This window comes from Hevea brasiliensis, chromosome 2 (assembly GCF_030052815.1).
Source record: "Hevea brasiliensis isolate MT/VB/25A 57/8 chromosome 2, ASM3005281v1, whole genome shotgun sequence".
NCBI classification, from domain to species: Eukaryota; Viridiplantae; Streptophyta; class Magnoliopsida; order Malpighiales; family Euphorbiaceae; genus Hevea; species Hevea brasiliensis.
In genome coordinates this window covers 80,677,612-80,688,539 of record NC_079494.1, presented here as the reverse complement: position 1 = coordinate 80,688,539, position 10,928 = coordinate 80,677,612, and positions in this window count along the sequence as shown.

The following is a 10,928-nucleotide window of genomic DNA, read 5'->3' as shown; positions in this document are numbered from 1 at the left end:
TTAGGATTTTATTAGCAATAGCATGATACTATGATTATGAGATTTGGCAGATGGATGTCAAAACAGCTTTTCTCAATGGATACATTGAAGAAAACATTTTCATGGAACAACCTAAGGGATTTGAATCCCAAGATGGTTCCAAGGTATGCAAGCTAAAGCGATCCATTTATGGGTTGAAACAAGCTTCGAGGAGTTGGAACATCCGTTTTGATGAAGCCATTAAATCTTTTGGTTTTATCAAAAATGAGGATGAGCCATGTGTATATAAGAAGGTTAGTGACATTGTTATCACTTTCCTTGTCTTATATGTGGATGATATACTGTTGATGGGTAATGATAATTTTATGTTGACGACTATATAGGGATGGTTGTCAAATACATTCTCCATGAAAGACTTAGGGGAGGCAACCTATATTCTTGGGATTCGCATCTATAGAGATAGAGCGAAAGGAATAATTGGTTTATTCCAAAGTCTATACTTAGAAAAGGTGTTAAAGAGGTTTAACATGCTTGATTCCAAGAGAGGATTGTTACCAGTGAGACATGGTATCCACCTTTCTAAAGAGATGTCTCCAAAGACACCAAGAAAGAGATAAGATGGCCAGATTCCATATGCTTCGCTATTGGAAGTTTAATGTATGCAATGTTGTGTACTAGGCCTGATATCGCATATGTCGTTAGTTTGACTAGCAGTATCAATCCAATCCAGTTTGGAACATCGATAGTCACAAGAATATCCTTAAGTACTTGAGAAGAACTAAGGATTTATTCTTGATTTATGGAGGTGGAGACTTGCAATTGGATGGTTATAATCGATTCTCGATTTCCAATCGATATCGATGATAGAAAGTCTACCTCTAGATATGTGTTCATTTGTAATGGAGGTGCAATACTGGAAGAGTTCCAAACAGAGCACGATCGCAGATTCCACTCATCGAGGTCGAGTATATTGTCGCATCGATGTCGCAAAGGAAGTCGCTTGGATAAAGAAGTTCGTGATGTAACTTACAAGAGTTCCTTCCATTGAGTCGCCAGCCCACTACACCGTGACAATAATGGAGCAACATACAAAGCTAAGGAACTAAGGTCTCACCAAAATCCAAACACATAGAAAGGCACTACCACATTATCGACATATAGTTGGGCAAAGGCGATATAGCCATGCAGAAATAACATCACCAAAAATTCACCGATCCATTCACTAAGCCTTTGTCACAAGCTCGCTTAGACTGACATCTTAAGAAGATGGGTCTAAGGTATTGTAATGAATGGCTCTAGTGCTAGTGGGAGATTGTTTGTAGTATTCGCTTTAGCATATGATTTAGTAAGTATATTGTACATAATTTTATTAATATAAGGCATTTCCACTTTTGCGTTTACATAATATATTTATGTGTAATAGAAAAGTTCCATTGATATTTTGTTAGAAATATTATTCTTAAGTTGTTAAGAATATGAGTGACAATATTTCTAGCACAAAGTATCATACATATGTTCACACTCGAGGATACTGCATAATAAGGACATGCCGTTTCCATAAAGATTGTATTCAGGTTTGTTCCCACGTTATTTATATGATATATAAATAAGATGGAATGGTGAGTCTCATGCCATATAACACACATGATAGGCACTTATACATGATAAGTAGGTCGAACTAAGGACACTTATGACAAGCACATGGAGTTTACTCTTGTCAATGTTTTGTCATAAATCATATCAAGGCATATAATCTTTAGACCCGAGATAGCATGCTTATCTTGTATATAGATAGTTTGAGTTTGATATCGCTTTCATACTTGTACTATGTATGGGTATATGGGCATGTGTTGGCTCCTGCTAGTTATATATGGAGGTAGGTGTTGATCAAGATGGAATCTGCCTCTAAGTAAATAGAGTTAAAATCCTATGTTCATTTAATTGTTCTTGATGTTTCAAGTTCCTGCCAGACAGATAGATTTATTCGTAAAAGAGTTTCGATGAGAAAAATCTTTTAATCAAGAACTGGAATTAAAAGAGAACATAATATTCATAGCAAATGGAGTTTGACATAAACCATGACTCAAATTTTGAGTTGGGATTTTGTAACAGAGAGATTCTAGTGCATGGTAACATATGATTATAGGTTCATTTAAGGTAAATCTTATTACTAATTGGGTGGCCATGGCATGCTATGCTAGGTGTTAACCATGGTCTATGAGGTTCATAAAATGATTTAGAGAAATCATTTATGGTAAGAAAGAGTTCGATGATATTAAGAGTTGATATCATGTCTCATTGCCAATTAGTGATGAGCCTAGTAAGTCACACATATACACAAGTTATCACCTATTTAAATATGATTTAATTAATTAATTAAAGAGTTTAATTGATTAATTAAATAGATTTGGTTTGCAATTAAATTGCAAAGTCACTAGCATGACTTGAAACCAAATCTAGATTATCGATGTGTAGTATAAATTAAATTTATATTTAAAGTGTTTAAATATGAATTTAATTGATGAGAAATTAATTAATAGAGATTAATTAATTAATTTATATTTGATATAAATTAATTAGAAGAAGAAAATAATTATTTTGGGTTAAGAACTCAAAATTAAGACACAGGGCATTTTGGTCATTTTGTACAGGACACGTGGCACCATGAGATGGTGACACATGGCATAACACATAAGCTTACAAATATTTTTAATCATGTAAGATGATTAAAATCAAGATTAAATATAGGTTTGACACTTGGCACAATGTGATTGGGTCACTTAAACCTAGAGCTAATCAAAAGGTGACATGTGGCTAGGGTTTAATGTGTTAACCTAGCTATTTAAGTGTGGTTATGAAAAGAAAACATAACCAGCAGCCTCTCCTCTCAATTGTCATGCCACTTTGAGCCTCTCCAGCTATTTCTCTTCATCTCTCATCAATTCAAAGAGATTAGCCATCAATCTCTTGAATTAAGAACACTAGAAATTGTTTCTAGTGTCCTTCTTACATCTCTAATCTCTTAAAAGGCAGAACTTTAATTTCTAATTAATAGAAAATGCTTTAGAAGCTGTTCAAGTTCTGCCATAGGTGTTCTTGGTTTGGGCAAGCTAGAGGGACAACATCCGTGTCCTCAAGACGATCTCAAAGGCGCAGACACGCCGCAAAGACATCAAGAGGTTAGTGTAATCGTTCTTGATTTAATCTAGGTTCTAAAATTAACTGATTAATTTTAAAATCTTAAATGGCAAATACAGATCCAAAAACATATTAAAAGAGTTTTAATATGTTGTTTATCATTGAAATCAAATAGATAAAAATAAATCTTGCATGGTGCATGTGGCCCTAGGTGAAAATTTTTGAATTCAATGGTATAATATTGTGTTTTTCACGCTTCCGTTCCTTCACCTTGATCTAAGTTGATTTTAATTTCCTGCAATTTAAAATTTCCTGTTATCAACCTCTGGTTCCTTGATCTAAGTTGATTTTAATTTCCTGCAATTTAAATTTCCTGTTATCAACCTCTGGTTCCTTGATCTAAGTTGATTTTAATTTCCTGCAATTTAAAATTTCCTGTTATCAACCTATGGTTCCTTGATCTAAGTTGATTTTAATTTTCTGCAATTTACATTTCCTGTTATCAACCTCTGGTTCCTTGATATAAGTTGATTTTAATTTCCTGCAATTTAAAATTTCCTGTTATCAACCTCTGGTTCCTTGACATAAGTTGATTTTAATTTCATGGAATTTAAATTTCCGCTATCAACCTCTCGGTTCCTTGATCCAAGTTTATTTTAATTTCCTACAATTTAAATTTCCAGTTATCAACCTCTGGTTCCTTGATCTAAGTTGATTTTAATTTCCTGCAATTTAATTTTCCTGCTAGCAACCTCTGGTTCTTTGATCTAAGTTGATTTTAATTTCCAGCAATTTACATTTCCTGCTATCAACCTCTGGTTCCTTGATCTAAGTTGATTTTAATTTAATTTTCCTGCTATCAACCTCTGGTTCCTTGATCTAAGTTGATTTTAATTTCCAGCAATTTACATTTCCTGCTATCAACCTCTGGTTCCTTGATCTAAGTTGATTTTAATTTACATTTCCTGATATCAACCTCCGTTCCTTGATCTAAGTTGATTTTAATTTCCAGCAATTTACATTTCCTGTTATCAACCTCTGGTTCCTTGATCTAAGTTGATTTTAATTTACATTTCTTGCTATCAACCTCTGGTTCCTTGATCTAAGTTGATTTTAATTACCTGTAATTAGATTTTAATTCCTGTTGCCAACCTACAGGTCACTAACTTAGGTGTGCTTTAGTTCCCCAACTTCGACCACCTAATCGTCCAAAATATGAGTTCAATCTTTACATAATTCCTACACGGAAATTTTCCCTTTAATAGAAATTATGTAAAGAGGGGCAGATGTCGACACCATATTTTGGCCGATCCCCAGAATCAATAAGCTTCAAAACCGATCCCCAGCACTAAGTCTCCCTTTGCCAGCCAATTATATTTCCGATCTCCCTTTGCCATTTAACCACATTTCAAACCTCTCTTCACAGAGAAAGTTGAATCAATGCTAAGCCCTCGTATCCAATGAAGCCTCACCGGTCTATTAAATCACTTACCGACCTCTCGAACTCATTGTCCAATCTCCTGACCAGTCAAGTATGTTCCTAATTTTTTTTGACAAATGAAATCGAACTGACACTAAATCTTTGTTACCAGTTTTATTGCCGATCTCCCTTTTCAAAAGTTTGAGAACAATCGAAGGTTCCGTTTCGGTTTAATGATGCCCCGATCTTAAATGTTCAAGCCAGATTTTCAATTTTAGTTAAGTTCTGTTTAGCGTTGGTTCTCTACCGATCTCATGCTCATTGTGTTTTCCGATCTCACACTTGGGTTAACAATCACTTTCAGTTATTTCAACATACTCAGGCAATTAAGTGTTCCGATCACAACCATTCATCGAACAAAAGAGGCATTCCGTTTCATTTCATTTCAAAATTTGTACAAGTTACTCAGCTGGGGGATCACCCCCAGCCTGATCTACATTTTGTCCGTTTCCCCTCTCACCCTCAGCCTCCTCCTCACTCTCCTCATCTTCATCCTCGGGAGCCAGGTTGGCCATCCAGGAGAAATCTTCCTCCGGGTAACACTTCTTAAGCTCCGCTAGGAGGTCTCTGTGGGCATTCACATAAGCACCGGCCACTCCAGTCACCATCTCTTCCTCTTTCGCTTTGAGCTCCTCAGCAAGGTGAGCGAGCTAAGCAGCCTCATCAGCCCGAAGCGCCTGAACTTCTTCCAGAATATGAGTTCGCTCGCCGTAACATGACTCGCCGGCTAGCTTATCCTCATAAAGTTTCATCTGTCCCTCGATGTCGGATATATAGTTCTGAGCGGATAAAAGTTGGGATCGAAGGGAAGCCACTTCCTGACTCTTCTTCTCGACCACCTTACCCAAGCGGTAAGCCTTTTCCCGAACCATGTGCTGATTCACCAGACACTCCACGTTCAGGCTCATGGATCTAGTCAAGATGTCATCAAGAGTATCCAGAGACAGCCTGTCCCGGTCTTCCCGAAGGCAGATGGATGATCCCAAAACCTTAGCAAAGTCTGGAATTTCTCGAACCGTCCGGCTCTTCTCCAGTGAAGCGAACAACACTTGAGCGCCACGAGAAGGGGAACTCACAGAAGTTTGAGAAGAACCCCCTTCTGTGCTTGGAGCAAGTGGAGGTGGTGGAGGCGGTTCTTCTTGGCGAGGAGGAGATCGGACAGCTTCTACGATCGGCGGTCCCGAAGGTTGAGGTGGGCCTTCTTGTATTTCCCCGGGCTCATGCCTGGGTGTCTGCATTTCTTCAGCCCGCTTCATCTCCCGTACCTTCCGGGAGATCTCCCTCTTTCGCTTCCGACTCTCCTTGGAGGCTTCGTCCCTTGCCATACCTACACAAAAGAGAGGTCAGTGAGATCGCTAAGGTCCCGAGATCTAAGATTTAGAAAATACCGACGCCAAGGGCAGAGAGCGGAAGCTCGCGATCTTGGCTAGTGATCAGCTGCATCGTCCAATGATGCAGTTCGGCTGTCACTGCATCCAAACAAGAAAACTTCTCCCTAGCCGCTTGATCTTTCAATTCCATCACCACGGCTTCCTCTTCCCTATTCAGGGCGAGATGCTTCGGACGCAAAGGGTTCAGATGTAGCCAGCTTCGAGGGAAGCCCTCGAAGCCGTTCGGAATTTTGCTCCTCAGAATAAAGAAGCGATTCTTCCAATTCTTCAGGGAGGAGGCCAGATCGGTGAAGAGCCCACAGTGTGGCTTCTCCTGAAAGAACCAGTACTCGTCGTCCTTTCGGCGGGTCAGTCTATGTAGTTCGGCAAATACTTTGGCTATAGGATAGAGTCCTTTGGCACGGCAGAGCCCCCTGAAAGCCACCAGGATCCGCCACGAGTTCGGGTGAACTTGGGCGATGCACACTTGGTAAAACTTTAAGACCTCCTTGAAGAAATCGTTTAGAGGGAACCGCAGACCGGCTTTTAATTGTTCCTCGTAGACCATGATCATATCATTCTCTTCGAAGAAGTGATCGGCACGAAGATCGCCATGGCACTTAATCACTGCATTTAATCAAAGCCGAATGTTGTATTCTTGGCTAAACGATTGTAGGTCGGGCTTTCTTGAAGAATCGACGTAGCTCGCCTATAGGAAGACTTTCCTCCCCGAAGAATGTACTTGCCTCAAGGTTCTCGCCGCTCGAATCGAACAGAGGCCCTAGGAGGTTCAGGTTGCGTGTTTGGTCCGACCACCTCCGCTTCATCAGACGACCATGAAACATGGACGGAAGGTGGGCTTGCCGCTCTCTGACCTTCGGCGCCACTCATTTTTAAGGAAAACAAAGAACTTAAAGCTAAAAGAAGGATTAAAACCCTTACCGGAGCTTGAACGGAGTCGGAAGAGCTTGAAAATCGGGAGAGTTTTGGAATTGCTTGCGAAAGACAGAAAATAACATAAGTAAGAAACTGGCTAACCCCCACCCCTATTTATACTCGACCGAGCATTTAATGCTCACGATGTCCCAGGCAATGCATCGGTTAGCGGGATTCGCCACTGCTCGACACGCTTCTAACATTCCAAATTACATAAAGAGATCTTAATCGAGATCACTATTAAGATGAATATTTTGAATAAAGGATCGCTTAAGGGTCGCTCGCTTAGGAACCAGATCGGACAAATACATCAGAGATCGGAAAATAATAAATAAGATGATAATTGGCGAAATAAGATTTTTATTTCCAAAAGATCGGATTACATCATTTCGGCGATCTCAAGAGATCGGATTACATTTCTAAAAGTCAGATTACATCATTTGAGCGATCTTAAGATCGGATTACATTAAAATCTGATTACATCAAAAGGCCGATCTCTAAAGATCAGCAGAACATCCTATCTAAAAAGGGGGGGGGGGTCTATGTCACAGCCAACACTGTGACTGATCCAAAGGATGTAACCGACAGCGAACTAAGCCGCTGTCGGAACACCCAATGTGGAGGAAAGCCGCTGTCGGAACACTCAATGTGATGAAAAGCTGAATAAATTTGGAAGAGCAACCGCCAAGGGTCGGCAGAACTTTAGCAATTCTCTCACCATCATCAGATAAGGTTATCACGGCCATTCGGTCACCGGGATCATAAATTTTCAGTCGGGGAATAAAGAAGTCCATCGGAAAGGGATCAAAAGCCACAGTTATAGCCGGAACTTTCGTCGGAGCAGCTAAAACAAGAAAGGGAGAAGGGAAAGAGGAAAATCGAATGGGGAAGGCTTCTTCTGTCAGGGGTATATATAGGGAAAAGTCAGGCATTTATTGCTAAGCAGAAAACGAAGTGGGCGCTTCGAGAACCGAGGGGAAAACGCTTCGAGAATCAAGGGGAAAACGCTTCGAGAATCGGGGAAGTTAATGCTTTGACCTGATCAGCCCTGACTAAGGAAAGGATCGGAATGATAGAGATCGGAAAGAGGGGAGACCGGTACGAAAGATCGAAAAGGAGCGTGTTAAGAAGATCAAAAAGGAGAAGAGAGGTCAAAAGGCAAAGAGAATAAGACAAATCCCAATAACCGTCGTCAGAATCAGAACCAAGGTAGTTAAAGCATTGCAGACGAAATCCCTACCGCACGCCTGAGAATCACCCACAATGCTGACAAGTGCCAGGGTGTGTCAGGACAGTCCTGTACATCCCAATCTCCACCATTGATCTCACTTGCAAGGACGAGTCCAGAGCCTTTAGATCAAGGGAGAAGACGACATGACCGGCGCCTTTTATTCCCAGCCCTTGGATCGCCCAGGTCAACGAAGTCTCAGGCCGTCAGATTAAAAGAAGAAAAGGACAAGTATCCTGAGAATGATCTCGGCCATTCATTTTGATTCCCTTTAATTCTCAAACATCCGATCATGTCCTTTGAAATCCTGACCCTCCATCTCCCTCAAAATAGATCTTGACCCTTCATGGAGAGCACCAGGTTCCTATAAATACCTGCATGAAAACTGTTCAATGGACGGACGCAAAATATTGAAGAGGTGGTAATTATAGTGGAAGAACTCTGAAAATTAATTCAGCTTGTTACTCTGCTAGTGGAAAGACTTTTGAAACTAGTTTTCTAAAGTATTTTCTTGCAAAAGGGGATTTTTGAATACTGAAACTCCATTTTCAGGCCGTTCATTATCCTGTGATACTCTCGCTGTCTATCTTTGTCATCTTTATTTTCACTCCATTTTAGCAAAGTGTCCTTCATTTCACGGTGAACTTTAGTCATCGGGCCATCAGCTCGCCAACCTATCACGTCTGGTGATTTCTTTGTCGGTTCAGTAGATTGGGCTCCCCACAGGTAAGTGTTTATATCGTAGCTTCATCGAGTGTTCTTTTCATTTCACGTACTTCTATTGCTTTTACGTTTATAATTTTTACCAAGTTTACATTACACGAAGGAAGTTATTCCCGAGTTCATTCTTGAGTTGATCAGTTCGTTCTTTTATCATTCCTTGTTACCTCTAAATGCAAGAGTTCTAGCCCCGAGCAACATGCAAGTAGTTGGATAAACTGTGAACAACTATATCTTAAGCGCTCCTTTAAAATAATAAAATGACTGAGCAATAAGTCAGGGAAATGGATAAGTTGAACTACTAGGCTAGTATGAAATGTGATTGGGTTAAACGCCATAAAGCGAAATAAAACCGAATCTCAGTTAAATAAAGAAAATAGATCGAGTATTGCCCGTTGAAAGTTATTGGTATGGCAACCACATAGGAGGTCTGTAGAGTTCGGTTTAATGTCCCCTGTCTAATCTTGAGGTGTCAAAGGGTTAAAAAGAACCTTCTTTCTGGTCCTCGGAATCTTCGAATGCCAAAACCCTTAACCTTAGGCTCCCCCGATATGTAAAATTTTAGGAGGTCGGAAAAGTCCTTATCCGATCCCCATCAAAGTGTTAAAGAGATCGGAGGAGAGTTGTTATCCTGTCTCAACTCAAAACTTTAATAAATATTTAGTAAAGATCGGAGGAGAGTTCTTATCCGGTCTCATCTCAAAATTTTAATAAATACTTAACCGAGATCGGAGGAGAGTTCTTATCCAGTCTCAACTCAAAATTTTAATAAATATTTAACAGAGTTCGAAGAAGAGTTCTTATCCGATTCTTAAATTGAATTTTAATCAAATATCCCTTTTAAATAAAATTAACATACAACAGTAACTCACTAAGGTTGTCTCATTTACTTATGTATCTGGGTGATCCGAATTTAGTGAAAAATTAAAATTTCCTTTTGTCAAAAGGATTAACATTTCCATCCAAGCCCTCCTAACTAATTTATGAAGAACGCGAAGTTAAATCTACTTACCCTTATCGAGGGACGAGGTGGGGTGCCTAACACCTTCCCCACCCGTTTACGGACCCCGAACCTAGAATCTCTGTCTTGAAGTGGTTTCATTTTAACTTATCTTCTCAAACGGTTTTCTTTAGTTTCCCTCAAAACTAAGGTGGCGACTCCTCACTCTTTCCCACTTCGGTGAGGGTTCGTTCAGGCGACCGCAAAATCCCTTGCGACAGCTTGGCGACTCCACTGGGGAATTACTGACTTAACCCCGGTCTAGAGGTCCAAAAGTAGATTTAATTTTTTTTTCCGATCAAATTAGGTGGGCTCATTCGGCGATATTTTATACGTTAATTATTGTTATTCCTGCTAACTGTTTTACTTGTTTTGCTTGTTTTATTCCCCACAGCGCTTATTGTTTGAAAAAAGGGAAAGGAAAAAAAAGGAAGAAAGAAAATCTTAGTATGTATCATTTAGTATGTATGCCCTAGAGCATATCATTTAGTATGTATCTTGTATATATTTTTATTAATAAAAGGCATTTCCACTTTTCCGTTTACATAATATATTTATGTGTAATAGAAAAGGTCCATTGATATTTTGTTAGAAATATTATTCTTAAGTTGTTAAGAATATGAGTGACAATATTTCTAGCACAAAGTATCATAAATATGTTCACAATCGAGGATACTTCATAATAAGGACATGACTTATCCAGAAAGATTGTATTCATGTTTGTTCCCAAGTTATTTATATGAGATATAAATAAGATGGAATGGTGAGTCTCATGCCATATGACAAACATGATAGGCACTTATAAATGATAAGTAGGCCGAACCAGTGACACTTATGACAAGCACATGGAGTTTACTCTTGTCAATGTTTTGTCATAAATCATATCGAGGCATATAATCTTTAGACTGAGATAGCACGCTTATCTTGTATATAGGTAGTTTGAGTTTGATACTGCTTTCATACTTGTACTGTGCATGGGTATATGGGCATGTGTTGGCTCCTACTAGTTATATATGGAGGTAGGTGTTGATCAAGATGGAATCTGTTCCTCTAAGTAAATAGAGATAAAATCCTATG